Here is a 15,147-nt window from a genome sequence, read left to right as displayed (position 1 = left end):
GCCACCGCAGTACGACAGACTGACAGATGCATGGGGCAAGACTTAGTCTCATGTACTTTGGACATATCAGGACAGACCAGTCCCTGGAGACGGCCATCATGCATGGTAAAGTAGAGGGTCAGCAAAAAAGAACAAGACCCTCAATGAAATGGGTTGACACAGTGGTTGCAACAATGGGCTCAAACATAGCAACGATTGTGATTATGGTGCAGGACCGGACAGTGTTTCGTTCTGTTGTACATAGGGTTGCTGGTCGGAACCAACTCTGTGGCACCTAAAGGTCAGAGATGAGTGTAAGTGTGAAAACAGGCAGTGATTTCTGGACCCAGAGGAAACTAGGATGTGCCTAACAGGAATGCTGCGTCCAGTGCCAATCAGGCAGTGGATGGATGGAACTTTAATTTTCATGGGGCTTCATTATCTTTTTTTTTTTTCTTCTCAAAACAAACTTGGAAATTATTTGTAATTAACTATTTTTCATCACTACTGTCACTACCCGTTCAAGTGTGAATTATAATGCCTGTTATTTTAAATAGTCCTTATTTGGGATTCCTCAATGAGATGAATTGATGCAATCGCTCCATCAATGAATTTGAATACACCAATGATCGTGAAGACGGGGCGGGACTGAGCAGCGGTTTATCCTGTTACACGGAAGTCACCGTGGGTCAGAGCCCACCTGACAGCAACTGACGACAATAATTGGACTCCGTGCCTCTAGTGAAAGACAGAATCATCTTCCCGAAATTCAAATCCAATATTACTTCTCTATTTAAAACCCTTCATGGCTTTCTCTGGAGCTCTGGTGGTGCAGTGGTTGAAGCTTTTGGCTGCTAACCAAAAGGTCAGTGGTTCTAACCCACCAGCAGCTCCGCGGAGGAAAGATTTACAGCCTCGGAAACCCTGTGGTGCAGTTCTACCCTGTCTTCAGGGAGGGTTGCGGTGAGATGGGATCGACTTGCAGCAGGGCGCTGGGGTTTTTGGTTTCATGGCTTTCTAGAGTAGGTGTTGGACGCCAGCATCCTCTTCGTACTTCCTCACCCACAGCCCTTCCCTGCGGCGTGCTTGCAGTCGTCTCAGCGCGCTCCACGTCTCTGCACTTGGCACTCCTGAATATCCCTTTCCCTTTGTCCAGCCTGACCACACCTACTTCAAAATCCAATTCAAGCCTTGCTTCTGGGAAGGGTTTCCAATCTATTCTACAAGTTGAGTATGCTCTATTTCACGCTCCACCCAGCATCCATGTTATGTTGCAGTTGCCTCATTCGTGTATGCCCCCCCTCCCCCAGGAGAGGAGGCTTGTCTGGTGTATTTCTGTGTCCCAATACAGAGCCCAACATATGGTATACAACAAAGTGCTTCCAATAGCCACTTTATTTTATACTATAAAAACCCCAAAAAACAATATACGAAGTATATTGTATAGTATATTTTTTAAGTGTTTTCAAATAGCCACTCTTGAATAGCCAATTAGCAAAAACTGTCCTGATTTCTTATCCCAACTTTGCCACCAGGTGCCCATGTGGCCTGGCATCCCTGATAGTTGGTCCTGCTATCTTCACTCATGGGGGACATGGACTAGTAGATACATAGGGCTACTCACTAATGTGATTACAGTAGGTGCCTTAGTTTTCACTCACTGGATGGGGACCAAAAATAATAAAAATATCAAATTCACAAAGTAAAAGAATATTTAAAACTTGTTTTGGTAAAGTCCAAACCTGCTTTTTAGCAACTTGACGGGATGAGAGAATGCTTACTTTCTTTTAAAGAGGCTATGGTACACATACGGTCCCTTCACAATATCACTGTTCACAAATTCCCATGGCATGCATACTGGTTAGGCAAGCAGGCTCTAGAGCCAGATTGCCTAGGATACATTCCAACCTCTATAACTTCTAAGTCGTGTGACCTTGGGCAAGTGTAGTAACCTCTCTGTGCGTTAGTTTCCTCATCTGTAAGATAGGAATAACAAACAACCATATCTCCAGTAAAGGTTCTATGATGGTAGTATTCAGTGAATGAATACAAATAGAGAACTTAGAATGGTGTGTGGGTCTGAATGAATGCTCAATAAAAGACAGTCTCATTCCCATCTAGCTTACCCAGGGAACTTCAACCAGAATCCCAGAGTAGAAGGCCAAGAAGCATGCCTGGTGTCCTGTTACTTCATACAGCAAGGAGTACCCGTGGCAGTGTTTAGACAACAGTGGGGAAAAGATTGTTCTGGATGAAGTGAAGGAATTTGTAACCACGAAGGATAATGAACTACACACCCTGCCAGCCAACTGTAAAGTTGAATTTTCAACATAGAACCTTCCTACCATCGTGGACTCTTCCTTGTTACTCAAAGCCAAAGAACGATGGTAGAAGTTGGACAGTGTGAGTGGACGGCAGCACCAAGGCCAGTCTGGGTCCCTGAAGAGCTGCTTTCTCGCCCCCTGACCACCACCTAGACCAAAAATTCAGAAGCTCTCTAGTGTATTGAATAATAAATGAAATCTACTCTAGTACAGAAAAGAATCGTGTTTGTTTCTGGAGCATGAAGAAAAGTGTCTTAATTTTTTTTTGTTCTCTCATACCAAATATAACAAGTTATTGAAGAGGACTTTTCCTTTTTCCTGGAATTGATGTTAAAGCCCTGAAGCTGGAAACGACAAATGCTAACAAGTGCCTTCTAAAAACCTACCTGGTAAGCCTCTGCAGGATCCACTAGGATGCTGGCCTGGTGGCTGAACCATCTCTCCAGTAGTCCCCAAAGTCACAGCAGAAGATGGTGTATTTGAGGGTTTACCTGGAAGAAGTGAGTGATGAATGAGAATGTATGGACTGAGTCCACTTGCCTCAATCCCAGAATGATGATAGCTCCTAGAGAAAACCAACTACAGAGATTGAGAATGGACATTTTATTCTATTGGATGTCTATTTACGATAGGGGACTCACTGATCTTCCATCTGTGAGTACGTGAGCAAAATAAAAACAAGACTGTATAGGCAGCCGTGAATCAGCTAACAAGCATCCCCACCAGTGGGGTGGGTGGGGTGGGGGGCAAGTATGCATCACATTCCCACAGGACAAGCAGATCCCTCAAGGAAGTCAGGCTGGAAACATCTTAACAGAAAGAAGGCTGCCTGCTGGGCAAAGTAAAATAACCCAAGCAGCAAAGGACACTGGGGTGTGTGGCACTGGACTAGTGATGAAGGAGTGGAGCCAGAGGACATCCCCATGTCAGACAATAACCCAGTGGGGTGGTCTCCTGAAGAACTCACCCTGTGCTCCATGACAAAGCCTGCGTTTAAGAACTTACCACACAGATGAAGTCAAGAATCAAAAGAAGATGACAATAATAACACTTATAAGTTAAAATTATATGTGTGTGTGTATATATATATATATATATATATATAATTGCTCCCTTTCTTTAACCCTTTTCCCCTGCCTCAAACCTGAAGAAGCAGAAACACAAGAATGAAGAGAACTAGTAGAAAATAGTAGCTCTTGTTCCTTCTGTACCCCTAGTCCCTGAGGTTGAGGCCTTGCTGGGGCTAGGAGACAGACAGGAGGAGAGGGCTAACGTGGACATAAAGCTAGACTGGATTACAACGCGGGTGACCAGACCAGGAAAGAGGGAATCAGCAGTTGAAAGCAGCGATTGGAGAAAAAACATCAAACCTTACCATGTTGGCAGTGCATCAGTTTCAAAGTGCTCTGTAAATTGATTACTAAAAACCAAAACAAAACAAGACAAAAACCTTGCAAAACAAGTATGTGGCGTATGGCAGCAACTGACCTAGAACTTCAGAAACATGACTGTGCTGGAACTAGTCTCAAAAGGAGAAATACTGCCTTCCCAGAATGAACTTTCCAATGTGAGATGCAAAGTATCCTTGCAGAAAATTAAACTTAACCACAAGTGTCTAGGCCCTAGACTGCTCCGCCCTGAATCAAAAACAGAACTTATTTGTATAAATGTTTAATAAAGGCTGATGCCCAATGCCTATTTATCTGGAATTTCTTGCAAAATAAGGTAGAATAGAAGTTCTAAAGCAAGACTAATGCATCTCTTCTGGCCATTTTAACCAGTGCTGACGTAATTAAACATTTATATATAGCACTTTGGGTTTGGGAAAATTTTATATTTCATTTTCAAGTTTATATTTCTCAGAACTGTTGTGAAGTGGTATGAACATTAGGCTCGAGGTCTTATCTGCGCTTAGAATTTATAAGCCAGAGAACATAAATTCCCCCGGATCGCTCAACAGTTGACAAGAAGAGCTAGAATTTAATCCTTCAATTAGTATCACTCCACATGCTGTTGTTAGTTGTAGTCAGGTCAGCTCGAGCTCATGGTGACCCCATGAGTGCAGAGTAGAACAGCTCCATAGGGTTTTCAAGGCTCTCACCTTTTGGAGAAGATCGCCAGGCCTAACTTCAGAGGTGCCCCTGGGTGGATTTGAACCATCATCCTTTTGGCTAGTAGTCCAGTGCTTAACCCTTTGTGCCACCCAGGGACGCCTCATTCCTTTCAAAAAAAAAAAAAAAAAATTAGACAACATACAAGCAATCTTTTTGTGGGTAAGGAAGGGATTTTAAAATAAACAAGTAACTTTCATTTTGTTACTGCTACTGAAGCAGGTATGAGCCAGAAAGATAAACACATTTACTATTGATCTGTTTTGTTTTCTTTATTTATTTATTTATCTTAAGAATGGATTGTTAACTGGTCTGCACCATCCCGCAAAGTAACAGAGTCATGTAGTTGAAGCTGACCCTCCTACTTCAAAGTCTGCAACACTGTGAGCAACTTGAAAAGGTGGAAGAGCTAAGTAAAATTCCACTCAGGCAAGCCATTTTTGATGTGTATTAATACCTATTTCTCATTAATTTGCCTTGATTATTAAAAAAGAGGAAGGAATACATTCCATTACAGCCTGTCATTTCTTAACAAAAAAAACGTGATCTAATTGCTTCATTCAATGAAAAGCCAATGAACAGGGAAAGGAAACAAATAAATATCCTCACAGGTTAAATAAAAAAGCGTCTGTTTCATTTGAGAAGCTCAGAAGTGTAGGCACAGAAGCACTTGTGACAGCCGTGCTATTAATCTCTAAGAGGCTGTAAGCTCGCCAGACTGCAAATTGGGCTTCAGAATACTTTGCTTTTTAGGTGAGCGGCGTGTGAGGACACTTAAGCCTCTCAACGTTGCTTCCGCGCCTTTTCTGCGCCTTGAAAAGACCAACTTTCTTGTTCTCTTCTCAAAGGACCACTCCCACTTCAGTGCGTGACTTATCAATCCTGTGCGATATTAACCCCTTAAATGAAACTTGTTTGGATTTGAAGATGGCAAGGAGAACACTTGTTTCATTTTAGAAGGCACGCAATGTCATTCCACCTGGAAAATTCAGAAGTACTCAAACTCTTCACTGCTGATTAAAATCAGTTCATGTATCAATAAATACAGCCAAGATTCATTTTTCTGAGGAAAATGGCCAGGGTATTTGCTAAAACGTTACAGAGGAAATGCTAAGCCACAGAATAGACTTGGCTGCATTCAATGCTCTTTTTAGTTCTTTAGGTAAACTAACCTCTAATATCTTCATATTCTACTGTATGTACAAACTTTTTTCACCTAGAAAGAAGAGCTAATATATGCCTCAGGATATTATAAAAATCCACAGGCGACATGATAAGGCTTTAAATGGCTTCAGTGAAATGTATTATTTGCACTTCACATTAAAAAAAAAATCCTTAGGTTTATTACTTTTCTTTACAAAGATCAGGAACTGGAGCTCACTTTCCCCCACTTACCCAGTACACTACTCCCACGTGTAATTCCATCTCATCCGAGCTCCGAGAGGGAAATTCTAAGACACTGGTTGTCTTCGCGGCAAAGGCCCCCAGAGTTTCTGGCCTCTGATATTGTTCACCCATAACTTCACAAGTCCTTAGTTCATGCTTATTTTACCATTAACTTCCTCTTCACAGAAAGACACAGGAGAAATGTTATGTGCTCACTGAGATCAGATTATTGGCTGCCGTTTTTTATTGTAACCACCCTGGTGGTATAGTGGTTAAGAGCTAAGGCTGCTAACAAAATCATTGGCAGTTCGAATCCACCAGGGGCTCCTTGGAAACTCTATGGGGCAGTTCTACTCTGTCCTATAGGGTCACTATGAGCCAGAATCGACTGGATAGCAAGGGGTTTGGTTTTTTTGGTTTATTAACTGAATGGCTGCTCATTCAAAACCACCAGAGGCAACTTGAAAGACAGACCTGGAGACCTGCTTCCAAAGGTCACAGCCTTGAGAACCCTGTGGAGTTGTTCTGTTCTGCACACCCCAAGTCAGAATCCACCCCACAGCAGCCAGCGGCAATAGCAACCACTTAAGGAGCCGAATCCCCTCTCCAGGCCTGTGTCTTTATCTATAACATATCAAGTTGAAACTAAGCTGTTTCTAAAGACTTTAGAAAATCTAATGTATTGGGAAAATATTTTATGTAAACTAGTTAACTTTTTGTTCAGGATTGTGAACAAAATCAAGCCTTACAGTTCTTTTAGGCTAAAAATGTCTATTTCCTTACCATCAGAGGATTACTGGGGCTAGTATAATGATTGAAAAAAATAAAATAAAAACAAAAACCCACTTGCTGTCAAGTTGGTTCCGACTCATGGTGACCCCAAGTGTGTCAGGGTAGAACTGGGCTCCTTAGGGTTTTCAATGGCTGATTTTTCAGAACTAGATTGCCAGGCCTTTCTTACAAGGTGCCTCTGTGTGGTCTCGAAACTCCAACCTTTCTGTTAGCAGAAGAGCTGCTTGCAGCGCCCAAGAGATTGGTTTAGCCTAATGACATATGAGTTGTAAACACCTGAATCTGCTCGTTGGTACTCCCGTGAAGAACAACCCAGCAGCTCTATGAGTGATGCTGTTAACACAAGAGTATACTTTCAGCTGAATTTCAGTAATGCAGGAATTTGGAAGCCAACACCACGTAAGGCAGAGCTGCTGGGAGACTTCTGTGCCCGCTTCCTGTTGGCTACACTGCTAACTTTGGTGTATTATTAGGGACATTCACTTTAAGCACTTAATTGTTTAGTTCTGAGCCAGATGAGTGACGTTTTGTTTCCATCGGGGCAGTGGGTTTGCTACAAATCCCTAAGTGTTAAGTTCTGGGGAACTATAGATAAGCAGCTGCTGAGGGCTTTATATACCCCCCTGCTATCTTAAAACACCCAGACCGTATACTACAAAACCTACCCACTTGAGGAAACCTTTAAAGCCCATGTGCTCAGTGTGAACTTCTTTGGGGCACTGCTGACCTGGCCAGGCCATCAAGAGGTCATCTGGTTAAACTTCCTGACCTCATTGCTTTGTCCCTGTCCTCTTAAGAGATGTGCACACCCTGTGCTGCCTAGCTCCAAGCGTGCCTGGATTTCAGACTGCCAGCTCTTCGCTGTTCTTGGTCATTTCATAACATTCCTTCAAACTCTAAAGTGGCATTCAAAGCCCTCAAATATATTCTAGTTTTGTAAACCTAAAGCAAAAACATATTCTTTTCATTGCACAAGACTACTCGACATGATGATCCTGTTTTAATTTTGTAAATTTAGACACAATTAACTTTCCCCTACGGGTTCTACGTTAAAATATGTAACCTGGATACCTGTAATCCAATGGAAATGGTATCCCTGAGTGTTCAAAACTTAGGCCAAACCACAGCGCCAGCTACTGTCTCATGCTTCATGGTTGCTAAGGCCACTTCCAGTGCTGAGGACCAAAGGCAATTGCTTCGCACAAAAACGCCCACCTTAGGGACTCACAGGGTAACGGAATGGAAAGTGTGTGTTATCCCAACAAATGCCACACGAAGCATCCTTATTAACAAAGTTTAGTGTTATTATTACAGACTATTTGTTAATTACCTCTATTCATTAATTTTACATAATTAACCTTGTTTATGTGTCTGTGTGTTAAGAGGGTGTATAGCCTGAAATTGGCTTAATACAAAAATCCCCTACAATTCTGATGCTGTCATTATTAATGACTTCACAATGACGATGAAAAAGATAATTGAAGTATTTGTAAGCCGATGTCCTTATCTATAAGGAAGAATGGTAGTGCCACCTCCCATTTATGTAATAGTACTTGGGAAAAATTACATAAGCGTTATCACGGAAAGTCCTGAAAAGATTGTACAGCATCAATTCATGTTCTGTTGAAAGATAGATTGCTTTGACCACAGTGAATGAGTGCTGATGTGCGGTTAGTGACTCGGCTTTTAAGAAAAAAGGAGGTATTTATGGACAGACAGTCACATCCTCATTTAAATCCTCCCTCCTCCTTAATTGGACACCCTGGTGGTGTAGTGGGTAAGAGCTCAGGCTGCTAACCAAAAGGTCGGCAGTTCAAATCAACCAAGCGCTGCTTGGAAACCCTCTGGGGCAGTTTTACTCTGTCAGAGTTGACTAGACAGCAACAGGGGTTTTTTTTTTTTTCCTGTTTTTTGCCCTAATTAATCATCGCACAGCCAACCTGCTCTTTAAGCCAGTGTTACCATTGTGGCCCAGCAGTTTCAGCACTAGAAAATGACATTACTACCAGTCTCCACATTCTGGACCAGTGACAGCCCTCCAAAAGGAGTAGATCAGGGGACATGGGAGGAAAAGACAAGGAGACAACTGCACAGAGAGTAAAGGAGCGCGGGAAAAACAGAGGAGAGATAAAACAGAAGCTCTGAAGAAGAATAAAGATAATAAAAGGGCAGAGACAATACAGTACCAAAGATCCGCTGCTGGGCCACATTTTATTTTCAACAGGCATTTTTGGCAGATTTTGCCACTTTGATTATTGTTGTTGTTGTTGTTAGGTGCCATCAAGTCAGTTCTGACTCATAGCAGCCCTGTGTACAACGGAACAAAACACTTCCCGGTCCTGTGCCATATTCGCAAGTTTGCTATGTTTGAGCCCATTGTTGCAACCACTGTGTCAATCCATCTCATTGAAGGTCTTCCTCTTTTTCGCTGACTCTGTACTTTACCAAGCATGATGTCCTTCTTCAGGGACTGATCCCTCCTGACAACATGTCCAAAGTATGTAAGATGTAGTCTTGCCATCCTTGGTTATAAGGAGCATTCTGGTTGTAGTTCTTCCAAGAAAGATTTGTTCATTCTTTTGGCAGTCCTTGGTATATTCAATATTCTTTCCAACACCACAATTCAAAGGCATCAATTCTTCAGTCTTCTTATGCATCGTCCAGCTTTCACAACCATAGGAAGTGGTTGAAAACACCATGGCTTGGGTCAGGTGCACATTAGTCTTCAAGGTGACATCTTTGCTTTTCAACCCTTTAAAGAGGTCTTTTGCAGCAGATTTGCACAATGCAATGCATCTTTTGATTTCTTGACTGCTGCTTCCATGGCTGTTGATTGTGGGTCCAAGTAAAATGAAATCCTTGACAACTTCAACCTTTTCTCTGTTTATCATGATGTTGCTTATTGGTCCAGCTATTAATAAATAAAACTCACAGAACCTGAAAAGCAAAATGTGAGCCTATGAATTTCTATTTTTCCTATTAGAGGTGTGAGAGGAGAGTAAGATTAGTTTTAAGGGAAGAAAAGTAAAGCAGGACAAGGTAATTTTAGAAGATCTTTCAGCCCCTTTCCTTTAATTCAACTCACATTCACTGAGCGCCTGCCTGTGTCCTGTATCATGTATAACCACTTACTGTCGAGCCTGTCCCGACTCAGAATGACCCCACGTGTGTCAGAACGGTGCTCCTCAGGGTTTAGTGGCTAATCTTTTGGAAGTAGATCACCAGCCTTTCTTCCTAAGCATGTCTAGGTGGACTCAAAACCCCAAACTTTCAGTTAGCAGAGAGGGTGTTAACCATTTGCACCACCCAGGGACTCCACCGTGTAGGATTACGGAAATGAGACCCAGTCTTTGCATTCAAGGGGTTCAGAGTCTGGTGGGAAACGTTTGTAACTATTTAGGATGGAATGAGTCAAACCCCTAAACGTTTGAACAGCAGCCTGTTTCTATTACTAACTCTTAACCCAGAGGCCGGTACTTTTAGGGTGTGTGTGCTCATTCCAGATCCCCATGCTACAGGCCCTCTTAACCCTACTTTTTTTTTGACAATACGCCATGCTCTAGAACGTTCTCAGTGCCCACAACCAACAACTGTCTTGGCCATTTCTATGGAACCATTGCTCTCTGCTAGCTAACTAAATGAAAGAAACAGTGTGATAAGATAGTCTAGGAATTAAACGTATGGACTTTGGAGTCAGGCAGCATATAGTCAACTCATAGCCCAAGTCAAGCCCATTGCCGTCGAGTCAATTCCGACTCACAGCGACTCAACAGGACAGAGTAGAACTGCCCCATAGGATTTCCAAGGAGCGCCTGGTGGATTTGAACTGTTGACCTTTTGATTAGCAGCTGTAGCTCTTAACCACTATGCCCAGGGTTTCTAGTCAAATCACAGGATTGTCTCAATACTTGGAGATTGTTCGATGACTTATTCCTTTCTAAATCTTATCTGTAAAGTAAGGATAATAATTTTACTTACTTCATAGTATTGCTGAGAGGATTAAATGAGCATATAGTAAACACTTAAAATGTTAGCTGTTAGTTTTTATTTTAAATTTCACACACACACACTCACACCTGTGTGACTACTGCTCAGAAGATGATGTAGGAATTTTCCAGAACCCCAAATGCTCCATCATGTGCCCTCCCAATCAGTTACCATCCCCCCTTCCAGAAGTAACCACTATTTTGACTTCTATCATGGTAGGTAAGTTTTGCTTGTCTTTGAACTTTATATAAAACAAAATCTTACAATGTGTACCCTTATGTCTGGCTTCTTTTACTCAACAATGTAGCCTGACGTAACAGAGTACACATTGTAAAATGTCATTTATATAAAGTTCAAAGACAAGCAAAACTTAACTATTATGATAGAAGTCAAACAGTGGCTACTTCTGGAGGGGGGGATGGTAACTGATCGGGAGGGCACGTGATGGAGCCACTATGAGTCAGAATCGACTCAACGGCCATGTTTTTTTTTTTAATAGTTATAAAATCCATCTGTCTGGTTCCATGTAGCAGCAGTTTGTTCACTCACAGTCATATATGATTATTTAAATACACATATACGGAGCCCTGGTGGCACATTGGTTAAGAGTTCGGATGTCAACCAAAAGGTTGGCAGCTCGAATCCACCAGCTGCTCCTTGGAAACTTTATGGGGCAGTTATACTCTGTCCTATAGGGTTGCTATGAGTCGGAATCAACTCAATGGCAATGGGTTTTATATACATATATGTATAATTACTGGGCCATAAGGTAGGTGTTTATTTAGTATTAATTGATATTGCCCATTTTCAAAGTGATTACGCTGACTTTCAATACAGGCAGTCCCTGGGTTATGAAAGTCCATACAACCTGTAGTTACAAACCAATCCCCTATTATATTAAAAATTCGAGGTATATACAATGGTTCTTAATAACAAATGGGTGTTATGGCATCAAAACATTATTATTATTACTGTATTTTATTATGTTAAAGATGTTTTAGTGTACCTGGAAGTTTTTTTTTTTTTTTTTTTAATGTTTTTATGCATAGAACACCCATTGCCTCAAGTTGATTCTGACTCATAGTGACCCTATAGGACAGAGTAGAATTGCCTCATAGGGTTTCCAAGGAGCTCCTGGTGGATTCAAACTGCTGACCTTTTGGTTAGCAGCTGAACCCTTAACCACTATGCCACCAGAGTTTCCAAAAGTACACTGTGTTCTATATACTAAAACATTTGACTAACTGATGTTAGATATGAATCGTACCGAACTGTTGTGATTTACGAATGAATTAAATAGACTTAAAGACAGACTTAGGAATAGAACTCATTCATAATCTGGGGACTGCCTGTACCATCAGCAATGCATGAGAGTTTTATTTACTCTACATCCTTCCCACTTGGTATCATCGGTGTTTATCATTGTGGCCATCTGGGGGGGGGGAAATGGTACCCCACTGACGTTTTTATTTGTATTTTCCTAATGACTAATGAAAGGTACCTTGGTGGTGCAATATTTAAGAACTCGGTTACTAACTGAAAGGTCAGTGGTTCGAACCCACCAGTTGCTCTGTGGAAGAAAAGACCTGGCATCTGCTCCAGTAAAGATTTCAGCCAGGAATGTCCTATAGGGTCATTATGAGTCAGGGATTTCAGCCAGGAATGTCCTATGGGGGCATTATGAGTCAGCTTGACTCCATGGCACACAATAATAATAACAGTGACAGACGATGTTGAGGCGCTTTTTGCCATTTGGATATCCTCTTTTAGGGAAGCGCTTTTTTAAGTCTTTTTTTTTTTTTTTTTTAATTCAAATGTAAGTTATTTAGCTTTTCTAGATTCAAGGCCTTTTTGGATACATGCGTTGCAAATACCTTCTTACAGTTTGTGGCGTGCTTTTTTACTCATTTATTCGTCCATATCAATGTTATTTTAATGAAGTCCAATTTATCAATCTTTGCCTTTATGGTTAGTGCTTTTCACATCCTGTGAAGGAAATATTTGCTTAGTCAAAGGCTATGAGGATATTTCCCCATCATTATTTTTTTTTATTCACACTTTTCTCTTTCACATTTAGCCGTATTATGAATTTGAATTAATTTTTCCATCTGATGGGATTAAGGGTCAAGCATTTTTTTTTAATACAGAAATCTGACCAATTCTGCACTGTTTTTTTAAAAAGATTATCCTTTACCCACTGAATTACACTGGCACCTATGTCATAAATTAAGTTAACATATATATATGGGTTAGTTTCAAGAATCTCCATATATCTATCTCTGTGCCCAGATGAAATTCTCTTAATTATTGTAGTTTACTAGTGAGTTTTGGAATCTAGTAATATAAATTTTCTTTAAGATTTATATGGCTCTTCCAAGTTCTTTGCATTTATGTATTATTTTAGATTCAACTTAGCAATTTCAATTAAAAAAATAACCTACTCAGGTTTTGGCTGGGGTTGTGATGAATCTATAAATAAATTTGGGAAAAATTTACAACTTAAAATATTGAGCCTTCTAATCTAAGAACATATCCTAAAAAAAACAACCCAAACCCACTGCCGTTGAGTCAATTCCGACTCGTAGTGACCCTATAGGACAGAGTAGAACTGCCCCATAGAGTTTCCAAGGAGTAGCTGGTGGAATCACACTGCTGACCTTTGGGTTAGCAGCCATATCTCTTAACCACTACACCACCAGGGTTTCCAAACATATCCTAGCTGTCTATTAATTTAGGTCCTTTATAACATTTCATCAAAATTTTATAGTTTTCCAGTGGAATACAGACCTCAAATTCTTGTAAAAAGACCAGACGTAATGGCCTGAGACTGGAGGGACCCCAGAGGTCATGGCCCCTGGACCCCCTGTTAGCCCAAGACTGGAACCATTTCTGAAGCCAACTCTTTGGACAGGATTTGGACTGAACTATAGGACACAAAGTGATACTGGTGAGGCATGGCTTCTTGGCTCAAGTAGACACATGAGACTGTGTGGGCAGCTCCTGCTTGGAGGAGAGATGAGAAGGCAGAGGGGGACAGGAGCTGGTTGAGTGGACATAGGGTATACAGGGTGGAGAGGAGGAGTATGTTGTCTCATTAGGGGGAGAGCAGCTGGGGGACTTAGCAAGGTGTGTATAAGTTTTTGTATGAGAAACTGACTTGATTTGTAAACTTTCACTTAAAACAACCAAAAAATTACAGTTTTCACTGTAGAAATCTAACAGCGTATCTTCTGTTAGATTTATTCCCAGGAACTTGATGATATTATTTTACATTTCATGTTCTAATTTTTTTGATTTTGTATATTGTTTTATAGTTATATTGACCTTGTATAAGTCTATGATGTGGATTCTTTTTGAGTTTCTGAGTACACAGTATTGTACTGTCTACAAGTAATGACACTTTTAACTCTTTCTTTCCAAACTTTACAGCTTATATTTCTTATTCAAATTCAATGTTAAATATAAATGATGGTAGTGACGCCTCTCTTTTGTTTTCAAAATTAAGAGGATAGAGAATTATTTCACAATTAATATGATGATAGCAATGGGTTTTTCGATACCCTTTATTACATTAGTTAATATTAATTATATTCATTTTAAAATTCATTTCTGAAAATATCAATATCTGAATCATGTACATGTATTTTTTCTATTATCTCTTGTTTTTCTTGGTATCCAGTCAATTGGTAATTTTTTTAGCTTATCTCATAATTTCAGATTGGAAATCACTGCAGTTGACACAGTGCCAATGTCTTCCAATTCTTCCTCATCATCTGAGTAAATCTTTATGATTTCTGTATTTTTATGTATGTATTAACATATATTAACAAATATCTGTAACACATATCTACAATGTTTTCAACCCCCAAAGACAAAAAAAAGATCTGATTTGTAAAGATACTGATAATAAAAGGCAGTAATATTGAAACCTAAAAAAAAAAAACAAAGTTTTCGACTTATGTCAAAACAGACTTAGAAAGAGTCATCGGAAAGGAACCCCACTGTAAGTTGGGGACTATACATACGTACATACACACACACACACACAGAGTTTTTCCAATTATGCATTGTGTGTATATGTGTATTTATTGATCAATGGGTTTGTTCTACACCAGCTACTCTGCCATGAACGGACCAGGTACCACTGAGAAATCATTTTTAATCTATTAGTGTGGTTCCTCCGAGATTAAATTTGAAGTTTAACACTAGGTAGCCTTTACTGTGTTGGCCTAGTGGAGTCAATGAGTGTGTATGTATGGTATTATGGTGGTCCACCGGGAACACTGTAGATAAATACCAGCACAAGGATAATGGTCAGGTGAGACACACATGCAATACCATCTCTCTGATCGTATATCTAAGGTTCTAGGAAAATGTACAGTGAAAAAAATAAACAAATGGACTAATCAAAGACTAAGAAAGTGGTGGTCAGGTGGAAATAAAAGCCATGAAATCAATTAAACATTTATAGAGTCCCATGAGCTAATGCTATACCAGACACACTGGTAAAAGCAGAGAATATTTAAAATGTAGTATTCAACCACAAGGCGTTTATAATATTCTTGAGA

This window comes from Elephas maximus, chromosome 18 (genome assembly GCF_024166365.1).
Source record: "Elephas maximus indicus isolate mEleMax1 chromosome 18, mEleMax1 primary haplotype, whole genome shotgun sequence".
Lineage (NCBI taxonomy): Eukaryota > Metazoa > Chordata > Mammalia > Proboscidea > Elephantidae > Elephas > Elephas maximus.
Note: the sequence above shows the minus strand (reverse complement) of the source record.